Here is a 13,867-nt window from a genome sequence, read left to right on the forward strand (position 1 = left end):
CTTGGAATCAAATTCCAGGAATCCAAAGACGGTGTTAGGTCAAATTCGGATATCTTGAGGTTAATCTTAACATAATTGAAGATCTAACCTTTGTGACTGTGGTGCAAAACTTTCTGATTTTTTCCCTTGAACAGCGTTAACCCAGCAGACACCCACGAGGCAATACAGATCACAGTTCTCATAAGAGCCCAGCAAGAATAAACTCCAATTGCACAGGTATATAACTCGTGAACTCTCAGATCTCCAAACCATAAAGACATCAGTTTTCGAACCGATGAACGTAGGGAAAAATAGTGTCACACAACTCAAAATGTATACAGTCATCATAGTTATCAAAATAAGTCCAACTATTCTTAAAGGAAAGAGGGAAGGTCGCTTGTAGTCTTGAGGTTCGTCTGGAATATTAACTTGTAACAAAGCTAAATGGGCTGCTTGTAGACCTCCACCGTTAGCGTTGTTATTGTTGTCGTTGTTTTGATTGGGGAACAGGGGCTGGGTTGTGATGATTATTGTTGTTGATGTTGTTTGGATCTGTTTGATCTCCAATTACAAAACTTAACAACGGGCCGTCGTTTGCTCCTGAAAACCATAAGCACCTGAGTATTGTGTATTTTTTGGTCTGCCAACGTTTCGTACATTCTTTTGCTCATATTCTTTGCTCATATGCTGACATTCTGAGAACAGCTTCAAACTAGTCATTTAAAGCGAAATTTGATTTAGCAGAGAGAACGTACAGATCGACGAAAGTTAAGATAATTTTGTGTCAATGTACGTCAATTGCAGAGAATTATGTTCGGTAAAATAATCAGTGAAATTTGAGCGAGTCGTTTTAATGCTAAGAGAAAATACTGACCTAATAGGTATGACCGAAGGTCCAGCAGAGATCCGACTAGTTTAGTCCAGAGAAGAATGCTGGCTTTGACTGCACTCTGGATGTGACCCTGGTCTAACAGCGCGGGCAATATCACCTATTAAATTAAAGGAAGTGATACAACATGTCTTACAAGACATATCTCATTTCCAAAAAATAAGGTTAATAAGTATACTGTTTGATTGAATTAAATAATTTTTAGTGCAATTCGATCACTTCTGCTTGGAGAAATTTAGGCTCCTTCAGCTCGAGACAGCAATTCTATTAAAATGATTACAAAGGATTCTAGCTTCGCGAAATTTTAGTTTCACTACGGGTAAGGTTTTTCTTCCCAAGTTGAGTTGCGCTACCCAAGCCAGCTCTGTGATCAGACTTTCTTGGGACGCGTACACCGACTTGGGTCAATTTTTTTTGATACTGAATCAAATACAGCTTTTGTTCGGTCAGCCAACCATTCAGCAACAGACCAAACAGCACACAAACAAAACCATTGTTTTTTTATGCATCAGGTAAATAATTCGGATTTTCAAAGGTTTAAAATTACCAATCATGCTTAAATTTTTTGGCAATGTACCTGGAGTAGGAGTAGCTCCATGGACAGTTCACTGACAGGGGCATCGGTGACTAAAGAGATCTGGTAGGGGAGAAACTTGGGCACTACATTCTTGATAGTGATCACAGGCAGGAACAGGGCCAGTAGACACGTGGTGCCAAACACTGTCCCAGACAAGATGAACCTGACACAACAAGCATAAAAATAGAATCGTTGGGTAAATTTCTCTTTTCAAATCAATCTTTCGCTAGTCGTCAAAAATCTCAGACTCAAACCAATCAAACAACTAAGACACCCTAACTGAGAGACGGGCAAAGATTGTGTCAAAAATAGATAGCTGTTCCAACATTCTTTTTCCAACAAAATCGAGCAATACATTTCCTCTTAGTACCCATTTTATTTTTTTTTTACTTTTTTGCAGTTCAATTAATTTCCCACAAAAAATTTTGGACATAGACAGCAAATTGCCGGAAAATAGCCGCCGTTTACCCGCTTGACGCACATCGGGAGTGAAATAGGAAAGGAAAAAAGATAGAAACTGGCAGATGGCAATTGGTGTCAAAAAGTGTTTGGTGTGCAGTTCCAATTAGATTCTAAAACTAAACTTAATTCAGCTTGCAAAAAGAAGGCTCAATAAAAACGCCAGCCAGCAATCGTCGACTTAATGACCGGTGTTCATCGATTTATCCCGTTTTTCATCTTAGGCTTTTGACCATGACTGTACTCCCTACATTGCCTAACTCAATTCGTGAAAGAATGTGAAATCCATTCAGTTGAAACAGTGAGTTAAGTAAATCTCGAGTCAAACGTGAAAACCGTGACTTAAGTAAAAAATACGCGATCACAAAGCTAAAGCTAACTTTAAAAAGAGAGCACCGAAATAATAGCTGTTGAGAGGTTGACGGTGGCTATTAATAATACATAGGAAACGAACATTTAGACAAAAATTTAAAAAATGGAAAAAGGAAAGAAAAATACTCAGCACCTGCATTTTTTTGAACTCCTATTCTGATTTGATGAAACGTTTTTGGTTTTTGTTAATAAGAAATCTTATCCAAATGAATAATTGTGACTGCCCATGTACAAAAACCGCTGAGAACAATTTTTGTCGGCAACGGGCATAAAACAAAAAAACTGAAACTTTTGTTAACTTTTTAGTGGTTTCTTTGGCTTCTTGCACTGTTTTGGGCGTATAAAAAGGCCTCCATGTCAGAGACAATCTGATACAGTTGAAAAAGAGGAACATTACATTTTTGAATTAGGAAAGAGAAAGATCAAACTTATCTTAGAGAAAAAAAACTTAATTTTGTAAAATTGAGTTGGAACTTACGCTAAAACTGAAGTAAGCTGACTTATTTTGTTGAAAAATTCACTTGACTGCAATTTTAGAGAAATGACTCTCATTTATTCAGTATTGTTTTTGATGCTTCATTTAAATTTTAAATTAGCATTTTCAATTGGCATCCGTTGACCAAATTTCAACCAACAGAAAAAGGTAAAGGAGTCACCAGTATAATTTTGCTTTGAATAGAAAAAACTCAATTCACAAAAATTTGTTTAAGTAGAAAACTAGTTTATTTTTTCGGTAACATTCTACACAAATTTAGGCTATGTCATTAACCCATCCATTTTTAATTTGACAGGTGTTAAATATGACAGAAATAAGCGAAATAGTTTTTATGACGGCCGATTAAAGAAAAACAGAAAAAACAACCACTTGAGGAAAGAAAAAAAATTAACGTTCATTACTTCAGTCTTGAATTGAAATTGATGCTGGCACTGCTTAAATCGTCTTATATTTAGTAATCCAGTTCAACACAAATTCTTTAGGATTTTTTGATGTCTTGACTTTAAACAAAAAAATTTTAGTGAGGCAAAAGTTTTTTTTTAGAGAGGTAGAGTCTTTTTCTAAATTGCAGCAAAATGCTAGCTAAAACAGTGGCCTGCAGTTTATTAAACGTTTCATTTAGTGAAATTGATCACAATGAGGAAAATTGTTAGAAAAAAACCAGTCATAAGAGAAAACAACAAAGAAAAACGATTATTTTTGCCAGATCTGCACCCGTTCATCAACTTAGTTTAGTTTTGGTTGACTTTATCTAATTGATTCAACCAAATTAAAAATACTTGATTCAAACACACTTTTTTCAATTTAATCGGAATTGATCTAATAATCAATGTAGAGATTCCACCAGCGGGAGTCCATTATTTTCCAAAAATCATCAGTATTTCATATAGAAAAATGGAAAAATTTCATACATCTTGCAATGTCACGAAAAGTTTGCTGCCAAAAGAACAAAACTTGACAATCTTTGATGTCCCTAACTGTTTATGATTTCTTCTTATTCGGTAAAAATTTTTTCCAGAAAAATTTGAGACTGGATCTTGTTGAACTGATTGGTAATTATTTTTTACCACTCTGGCATATTATGAAACATGCCCGACAGACTGCCGGAAAATAGCCCCCGTTGATTCTCATAACCCAGCTTAGGACTGACAGAACAGAAACGGAAAGAAAAATTGATGAACAAAAGATTTAATGCGCGAACTATTTTGATTTACGATGGTAACTAAGACTTATAAGAACAATGTTCAAGTAGTGGGCATTTTAAAATGGGCTTTACACGTTTATTCCGTTTCTGTTTTTTGATTTCCTTTTTATGACGCTGTTCAATTTAGATTGCTTTGCTGAGCAACGGCCGTTTCAAAACAATTTGAGCAAAATAAGAGAAGAATGAATCGAGTCTAGAGAAATCAAATAGATTTTACGTAAAATGTCGAAAAAGCTAAGCAAATTTTTATTCGACGAAGTAAAAACAATAGGAGCACAATAATAGCCCACCGAAAAGATGAGGGCGGCTGTTATTATAAATGAGACTTCAACTTTTTGAGTACTTGAGCTGCTCATCAAGAGCATGCCCAGACACTCATTCGTTTGCTATTTCTAGCGTTTAAAATAATCGCAGATAATTTATTTGCAAATTACAGTCTGTTTGTTTAAGTTAAGTATTCTTTGCGACTTGCTTTGTTGAACTGTAACTTTCTGTGAAAAGCTGTTTTATATTGTAAAATATTTGGCTATGCATTTGGTTTTATAGCTCTCAAATTTATATTGAAATGGGTTTTCACAATACAGAAACTTATACTCAAGGTTGATCCAAAAAAATAAATAAAAATTTGCAAAAATGCTAGTCAAAAGGTTTTCCTCTCAGAACAAAGAATTTTTTGATAAAGTTCGAGTTTGAGACTTATGTCGGAACATCATGTGCTAAGCAGTCTCGCACGAGACATCTTGTTTGAATTTGTCTGTATTTTCACCAATTGTGGAACTTGAAAATACGTCTCTCGGCAATTTTAGCTCTTACCTTCTCACGTGGGACAGGATCGGCAGCCGGATCATTTCGAGGACTGGGTTAAACTCTGGATCAGTGAAGTTTCTCATGAACCAGAGCACCCCTGGTCTCAGAATCTCCCTGAGGGTGATGATGAATGAAGCATAGTAGAATACAAACACCATGCCCACCTGAACACCAAATATCAGTCAGTAGATACTTCATGCCCGGAGACTAAGTTGCATTTCAGAAATGCATTGCTTCTATTTTCTTTTCCAACTTGATGCTTTTAAATCAATAGAACCCCACATAAACCATTCATCCACTGGCTTCTATGCCAACGTGAACTGATTTTGATCCTTAAGTTGTTGAACGCTCTCTGCTTTTCCCACACACAACTTCAAAAATACGTGAACAATTCAAGCACGTCACATTGATGTGGCTTCCTTGCAAATTGAATCTTTTACACAGAGAACTCTTTACAGAACTTACTCATAATCAGAAAATTAAACTCCACCTTATTTTTGGTTTCCCAATCGATTGCAGGTGGGTGATTTAGATTAAGCAATTTTATGATGAAGATGATGATGATGATGTAGACTTAACCACTTATTCTAATCTCAGAAGTGCGTCCCAAATTAATAGGCTTGACAGAAAAGCATAGCCTTTAACACTTTCGTAAACGATTCGTATCGTTCTTCATATCGCAGGTAAACTGGAAACGAATTCAAAAGACGGTAACCACTATAAGAGAAGGCACGTTTTTGGAGCTTCGATTTTGCGGTAGGAAGTCTAAATAAGTCTCTGCGTAATGGATTAACAGAAGCTGAATTCAGCGCAGTTCTTGCAAATAATCCGGGGGCATTTCCGTTATTCACTCTGCATTAGATAACAGGCTTTTAACTCAATTCGTTGTTTTACTGTTAACCAATGTAAGCTCTTCAACAAAGGACTGGTTAGCACTGAACGATGCTTAGCAAAACTGAAACGAGCTGACACGTTTTGCACTTTAGAGGATCAAGTCTTTAGAGGATGCAACATCTCAAAAAGCGAACGCTGCTTAAAGCATAGATATTGCTCGCACGAATATAAATTTCGCAAATAATAACACTTCTGGCCTACACTTCTTATTTTTTTGCCAACTTAGGACTTGAATCAAGTAGCAACACACATCACCCCAAGAAGCAACACCCATTTCTCTTTAGGCGACTTGCCAACAGGTGCGAAATCTATGAAATTTAGAAGTATTCTGGTTAAACCTAAAAAATTAAGTTTTGTCTTGCTGCAGGTTTAGTTTAAGAGCCCTTCAACAGGATTCAACTTCTCTTGAAACTCTGTAACACAAATCAGGAACATTTCAAATTCAAAAGAACTGAGAATAGTCAGCAGAGTAATGGTAATCACAACCAATGGATTCAAGTAACAAAGAGAGGTGGTAATTACATCATAAACAATATCGGTCCCAATATACTTCCTAGTGAACTCCTGTTTCTATCTCAATAGAAGACACAAGTTTATCGGGCATCAAAACTTTTGCTGACCTGCCATTCAAGTAAGGTTTCATTCAAGCTTCGCAAAATGTTAAGAATTTCATGATTCACAGTATCGAATGCCCTTTTCATATCAATTTATGAAAGTATTACGCTTTTGATCTTCGTCCTAATTCTGCAGATTAAAAGTCTGTACACCATAAGAAGGCCGTTTTGCTGACTGATTGGACTTGTAAACTGATTGTTTTATCGGCCATTTCGTACTATCCAAGTGGCCCGTCCAAGTAGTGGGCATTGGATCAATAAAAGATTAAATAGACAGAAAAAATAAACATTCGGTAACAGATTCGCTTGTCAATAACTTGAAATCATTCGAATTGCAACCGACCGAGGCTATTAACTCATGCTTACTCGACGGAATATTTTTGTAAATATTGTCAATCTTATCTTTAAAGAAAGTGTTAGAGCAATTGGCAAGGTCTTGTTTTGATTCACGACTTGGGAACTGCTCCAGAGTAAGTTTTAATAAAGAATCAAAAGTAACAAACTTTTGTTGGACACTTATTGCTAAGTTGTTAATGAAATACTGGTTTCGCTTCATTGTTAGCAAATCAAAGTAACTGGACAAATGAGACCCAAAAGCTACTTCGTTAAAAGTAGTTGGATTTTACTTCAGCTTTCTTTGAAGAGCTTGTTTTTTTTGCGTTTCATTTGTTCACAGTCTGTATCGAACCCTCGAGGTCGACACAAGTTTCACACCAGCTTAACTTCAATGAAAAATGCAAGAAAAATTTTCCTAAGAAACACACTCAGGTAGACTCCCAAGTTTGAGTGCGGTGAATAAAAATTTGTATCAGCATCCACAGGTCCACTAGAGCTCTTATCACCGGAGAAGTGCCAATAAACGGAGAATTTTTAAACAGAGCTGAGAGACCGACAAATAGCTGTGATTGCTTTGTAGACCAACAGTATCATAATGACTACTAAGAGTAAATAGGCACAAAAATTCTTCAATGTCCTTTTTAAAAGCAACCCTCCATTAGCCATCAATTAGAATAAGAAACACCACGGTTGACACATCGAATTACGGCCATGAACGGTTATTTTGAAATATGTAAAACATAAATCAAAATGACGGGCGAATTGCTCTCAAACAACTGGCAAGCGTTGGGTCGGTATCGGGAGGTGGGATGGAACAGGGGGTGGAATCGAGCGAGCGGAATTACCAGAGTTGGGGGGGGGGGTTGGTAATTGGAGAGAGGAGGTGAAGTGGGTGGTGGGGGGGGGGGGGGGAGGGAAGGGGTCAACCTCTACTAAACGGGCTTCGCATCATGAAAATGTCTCCTCCACAGTTTCGACGAATCGCATAATTAGAGAATGGTTAACTTCAAGGCTCTAAGAAAAAAAGTCAAATGCTCAGACAAAAAACCATTAGACGAAAAGTCCGTGCAAAAAACATTGCATACACAGGCCAGCTGGACTAATATAATTGCTACAAACTGAGTTGAACATCAATAAAAAGAAAGCACCTCACCCAAAGATGTATTCTGTCAAAAACGGGAAGTCAAATCATTTTCTGTATACTGGTATAAATTCCGAAAGCAGCCGAAAATCAAATTTATGAGGAATGAAATGATATACAAAACGTGATTTTAAATCCAGATTTAAATATAATTGAACATAACCGGCATATTTGATAGGAAAAACTATGATAGAATTTTTTTCTCCTGATATTAGTCAGGTTAGAGTCGGAAAGTAATTTTTAAAGTAACATGTTCCCAATGAAAAGAGCCCTAACAATTCAGTGGCTCCGGATAATACCCACTAAAGCACTTAGGTTTGGGGCTCAGCGATCGATTCATCTTTTTATAGTAGCCGAAATTTGAACTTCATCAAGTAAGAACAGAAATCAATTTTTAGAGTGAGTTAAGTGAAAAAACCTATCACATAATCGACCAAAAAGCTAAAGCAAAAAAGAGTAACAAAAGATACCAGACCCAAAGTTAAACTGCACAGCAATTGAAGTCACTGAAAATGAGGCAGTCAAATGGACGCATGAATCATTGACGTATACAACCAAAAAAGATAGCAAGGCAGGTCCTAATTCCAATCCAAAAGTAATTACAATCCAAAAAAATCAAAGCTCAAGACGTGAGTGAAAGCCTCATTATAGAAACTTCACAATAAAAAATCTTACTTCCCACTTTGTAGAGAAACAGTGATATCAAAGTCAATAAAACCAATAACAGCATACTGAATAAACGTTTACACTATGGGAACTTAGATAGTAACCGCCAGTTTTATAGAGCAGAAATTATAAAGAAAAACAGTAAAAAGGACAACAATAAATTTGGCGACAGTCAATTTCACTACATGTTCTGAAAAAAGTGTCATCATAGTCGTAATTAACACGCAACTAATAAATCAATCTTTACACCACATCACAAAAGAACCAACCAAAAAAATTCTTTACACTCTAATTCGAAAAGAAGGTCCTCGAAGTCAGAATCCATAAGCTATAAGTTGGAAAAAAGTACAACCGTCTTAATACAAAGCAAATGAGACCTGCCAAAAGGAGACGACCAAGAGACTGCAAACCAAATACATTAACGTGTACGGTTCACGAAGTTCTAAAAAACAATAACTACCACCTGAAAACATACCCGGCAGATTGCCGGAAAATAGCCGCCGTTGATTCCAATAAGCATAAATCGGATTGACAGAATAGAAGATATTGAAAAAAAAAGATTTTTGTACAAAAACATTTTTTAAGTCCGATTTAATTTGATGGCAAATCGTAGTTGAACATAACGTACTTCTGTTTATTAGAGAGAGGCTACAGGGGCTACTATCAATACCAATAAGCATAGGAGATGGTAACTAAGACTTATATGAACGACGGTCAAATAGCGGGCATCTAAAATTGGGCTTTATGGGTTTATCCCGTTTCTATTTCTGATTTCAATTTTTCATACTGACTCTGTTCATTTTGAATTGCTTTGCTGAGCAACTGATGTTCAAAATCACTTTTAGCAGAATGAGAGAAGAGAGAAACTAGCCTAGATAGGTCAAAAAGATTTCACGCAAAATGTTGAAAAAGCGGCAAAATGAGGTAAAGCGAAACATTTTCTTGTTCGACGAAGTAAAAAAACATAACAGGACAAGTCCTGACGTACAATTCAAAAACTTTTCACTGACTAAACAGAAAACCCTAGACCTAGAATGGACTATGAATTAAATGAGAAAATAATTTTCAAAAAAATCCGATAAAAATAAAAAAAAACAGAAAATCAAGGTCAAAATGCAGCATATGTGAAAAGCGAAACATTTTTTTATTCGACGAAGTAAAAAAAACTAGGAGCGCTATAATAGCCGGCTGAGAAGATGAGGCGGCTATTAATTATGAAATAGCTAACTATGAAAAATGTTTGTTCAATCAGGGGGTGCAAAAAATCTGTCAATAACGAGAACAATTCAACGAGACTAACAATTACAACACGAAAACATACCAGGTAGATTGCCAGAAAATAGCCACCGTTGATTCCGATAACTCTATTGGGATTGAAAGAAAAGAAAATATCAACAAAAATTGATTTTTGTATAAAAACATTGTTAAGTGCGATTTATTTTGATGTCATTTCGTAATTGAACATACTCTTGTCTCTCAGTGAGAGGCTACAGGGTCTAGCATCAATACCAATAAGCATTATAGATAGTAAATAACACCTATGAGAACAAAGTTCAAGTACCGGGCATCTAAAAATGGGCTTTATGGGTTTATCCCATTTATTTCTGACTTTGATTTTTGTATACTGACTCTCTTCAATTTGAATTGCTTTGCTGAGCAGCTGCTGTTTAAAAAGACTTTGAGCAGAATGACAGAAGAGTGAAATTAGCCTAGAGAAGTCAAAAAGATTTCACGCAAAATGTCGAAAAAGCGGCAAAATGGGTAAAGCGAAAAAAAGTTCGACGAAGTAAAAAACATAGCAGGACAAGTCTTGACGTACAATTCAAAGAATTTTCATTGACTAAACAGAAAACTAGACCTAGAACGGACAATGAATGGATTGGGAAAACCATTTAGAAAAAAATCCGATCCAAAAAATCGAAATAGTAAACAAATAAAAGTGAAATTGCCGCATGTGAACAAAAAACCACTAGCGAGCAAGCGAATTTTTGTTCAAACACCATTTTCTCACTCTACTTTAAAATTAGGGCGAAAAAAAATTTACGCCGCGAAACCACTCGCTTTTTCGCTCCACTTCCTGTTTCGGCGTGACCAAAATCACTACTCCAATTTGACTTCAAAAAGCATGAAAATGTGTGAACAGATCTTAAAAAAAAGACAGCGCCCCAATACAATTCAAACTCTTTGAATTGTAAAAAAGGAGCGCTATAATAGCCGGCTGAGAAGATGAGGGCGGCTATTAAAAACCAGAAAAGCTTGTTGATAATTTTTAACAAATCTCGTTAAAGTCGTCAAAACATTACACACCAAACCAAAACATCGAACAGAATTATTGAAACTCATTAGAGAGACAAACAGATCACTGATAGGAAAACAGGAAATTTCGAAAACGTAAAGCAAAAAAATCACAAAATTTTTATGAAGACAAGTCGAATAGAAGTTGTTAAAACTTTAGATATCTATTGGAACAAAAAAAACCCTTGAATTACAGTTCATCAGAGAGCACATGAGAGCCTCCATTAAGGACATTAAAACATAGGATAACATGAAAGATAAAAAAAGGAAAAGCTCAAGAAATCAACAAAAGTAATGGAGCCCATGAGAGCCACCATTAACAACATGAAAACAAAGGATACCATGAACGATTATAAAAAAGGGGAAGCTCAAGTATCGTCAACAAGTGGAAAGTTGTTGGGGAATCAAAAAAGGGGAAGCTCAAGTTAAAAAAAGATATGATTTGAATTTGTTCAATAGCTTCAATTATTCTTGAGTACTATTCAGACCAACCTGTAATGAGCATAAGTGAGGACAAAAAATAACCCCAACAAGGGGCAAAACTAAAAATTTTTGAAAAAAATGGTTATCTAGTTCATAAGTAGCTAGCTGCCCTTGCGAATAAAAAGCACAGCACCATTAGAAAAAACTGATACTGAAAATTGTTCAAACGCTTTTCTCACTTTATTCGTGAAGCAGTAAGAAATTTAACTCTTTATATTTACTCACGTTTCGCTCTTTCTGCTACTCAAGCGCCACTAAGATCAATACTATCTTACTTCTCATTGACAACAAAAATTCAAAAAAAAAACGTGAACACATCTAAAAACATAAATCGACTAATGTCGGAAGAATTACTCTCGAACGACAGGCGAGTGGAAACATATTTTACAACGCCGGGATTCGCACCATTGACCTCCCGATCCCTAACCAGAAGCTGTGCCTACTCGGCTATCAGGCCCTTCTTTTTGCTATGATGCAACCGATTTTATATTAGCAACAATCTTTACTTCGGAGTGAGAACAATAGAGATCACTCAAAAATGAAGAACGAAGTCGTGAAAAAGTTACTTGAGAAGTCAGAGAATGTTAGAAAAGCGCAAAAAAAACCAAAAAATTTGCATAAAACAGACCAACACGTTTACAATAATTGCCATGAACTTCGTTCAAGAGCAATTAAACATAACCCATTAACAGCGGGCAAATTGCTCTCAAAGGACTGGCGAGAGATTGGCTTCGTTAGTAGCTAACTACCCTAAGGCTAGCTTAAGCTGAATTGAAGCGGGGGTGAGCATGGGGGAAGGGGAGCACATATGGCGGTGGCAGCGGGGAAAGGGAGAGGGCACACGGGGTCCTGGGAGTTGAGTGCACTGCGTTACAACGATGCACAGCGGGTGGGGTTTGAGTGGATGTAGTGATAGGGACTGATGTGGAGGAGGTTTTGAAGTGGTGAGGGGGTCAAACTTCAAGAACTGTCCTTCATACACAAATTTATGTCTCCAAAACAGTGAATCGCATACTTAGAGTATAGTAAGCCGCAAGGCACTGAAAAGCCCTTAATTCCCTCCGGGCACTACCTGTTAATCCATTTTTGAGGAAGGTCAAAATGGGTCAGACGAAAAGTGGCATAAAAAAGACCAAAGGACTAATATGATTGCTGCAAATTTAGTTTGAAAGCAAATGAAAAAGCGCACCAATACAACTCAAATTCTATGATTGTAAACATAGAGGGCAGATTGCCAAAATAGCTGAAATATACTTGCGTGCCGTATAATACGGCAAGATCAATTAAAGCCTCGCTATCCCTTCGTGGCAAGGGGCTATTAATAAGGTGATTCGAGAGATCTACCGCCACTTTTCTACTATGGTTGTTGCACTGGACGCTTCAGCAACGGGACGCCAGCTAATTGATCCCGCGCAGCGAATGCGTACTATGGAGATGTGCAAAAGCACAAAGCTTATTTTTGTCCTGATGTATGTGATCAGGTAAGAATATGAATCCGCCCTTTTTCGCTGCCAACCTTTTTATGACTTTCGACACTGACGACCAGCTCCGCCAGAGCAGGAAATGATCAATGGACATAAGGTGGACTTCTCGACTTCTTTGTTCGTACTTCAATTTTTTATGTTCTTATAATATTTACATGAATCCGGTGTTTTATGGCAACTCTTGTACATGGGAGGTCAAACTAATTTCAAGAGAAAGTCGTAAAAAAAATTTATGAATAGATGGGTTATGATTAATATGAGCACACAAACATGTTTCACGTGAGGTGCCATTAATAATGTGGATAGTACCTACCATCCAGTGTATAAAGATGGAAGTGATAGGAGTGGATGTGAATCCCTCTGCCCTCTGGGACCAGGGCACATCGAACAATGCAAGGGTGCAGATGTCGATCCAGACGCCAGCCAGAAGAGGAAACACGCCTATCTCCACAAGCATCAGAAGAACGACCTAAAAATATTTACTTTTATTTCTATTGAGCAATAATGACTGTAGACTTAGACTGTATATCAAATGCACCGTATTTCATATCTGTTAGCCTTCACTTTCTGCAAAATTCAGAAATAAAGGAGCGGTTAATTCAAATTTTCTTATTATTGTGATATCTCAAAATACGAAAAATCTGACTTAAAAACAATAAGTTTCACTTTTTACCATAACTTTCAATTAAACTCAGACAAGCTAATTTGACCCTAACTGCGCCAATTAAAGGGATAAACTAAAGGAGGCTGATATAAATTAAAAGAAAAAAACAGAGCTTAGTAAAGAAAGAACGCAACAAAGCCCGAACAAACAGTTGTGACATTGATTTTAGGCATTCCTAGCCGATTAAGCACAAACTACTAAAAGACAACTAAAAACATAGCTGGCAGATTGTCAGAAAATAACCGCAATAGCTTTGTAGGTGTACACTCTCAAAAATATAGTAAAAGAAGCAGAGCAAGAAAAACTTTTTTTAATTAAATGCTGAGATAAGGTATTTTAATTAAGAACTTGATTAACTTATTGCTGCTTCTATTTTTGCTCTCAACTAACCTACACTCACTTGACGTTATCTCTTTAAATTAAATAAAGAAAAGTCAATTTAAGAGTGAGGACGTCATTTTTGAGAGTGTGTCATGTGTGACAAAAAACTTATCACTATCACGCAAA

General features: G+C 36.5%; 1 protein-coding gene and 1 pseudogene across 3 annotated transcripts in view; one reads left to right on the plus strand and one right to left on the minus strand.

Annotated features, from left to right (window-relative positions):
* Window positions 1–13,867, plus strand: part of LOC142341621 (E3 ubiquitin-protein ligase MARCHF6-like) — a 263,593-nt gene that overhangs the window by 71,544 nt on the left and 178,182 nt on the right. The gene's annotated exons all lie outside the window — the stretch shown is intronic.
* Window positions 84–13,867, minus strand: part of LOC142340634 (E3 ubiquitin-protein ligase MARCHF6-like) — a 60,483-nt pseudogene continuing 46,699 nt past the window's right edge.

This window comes from Convolutriloba macropyga, chromosome 6 (assembly GCF_964194025.1).
Source record: "Convolutriloba macropyga chromosome 6, txConMacr16.3, whole genome shotgun sequence".
NCBI classification, from domain to species: Eukaryota; Metazoa; Xenacoelomorpha; order Acoela; family Convolutidae; genus Convolutriloba; species Convolutriloba macropyga.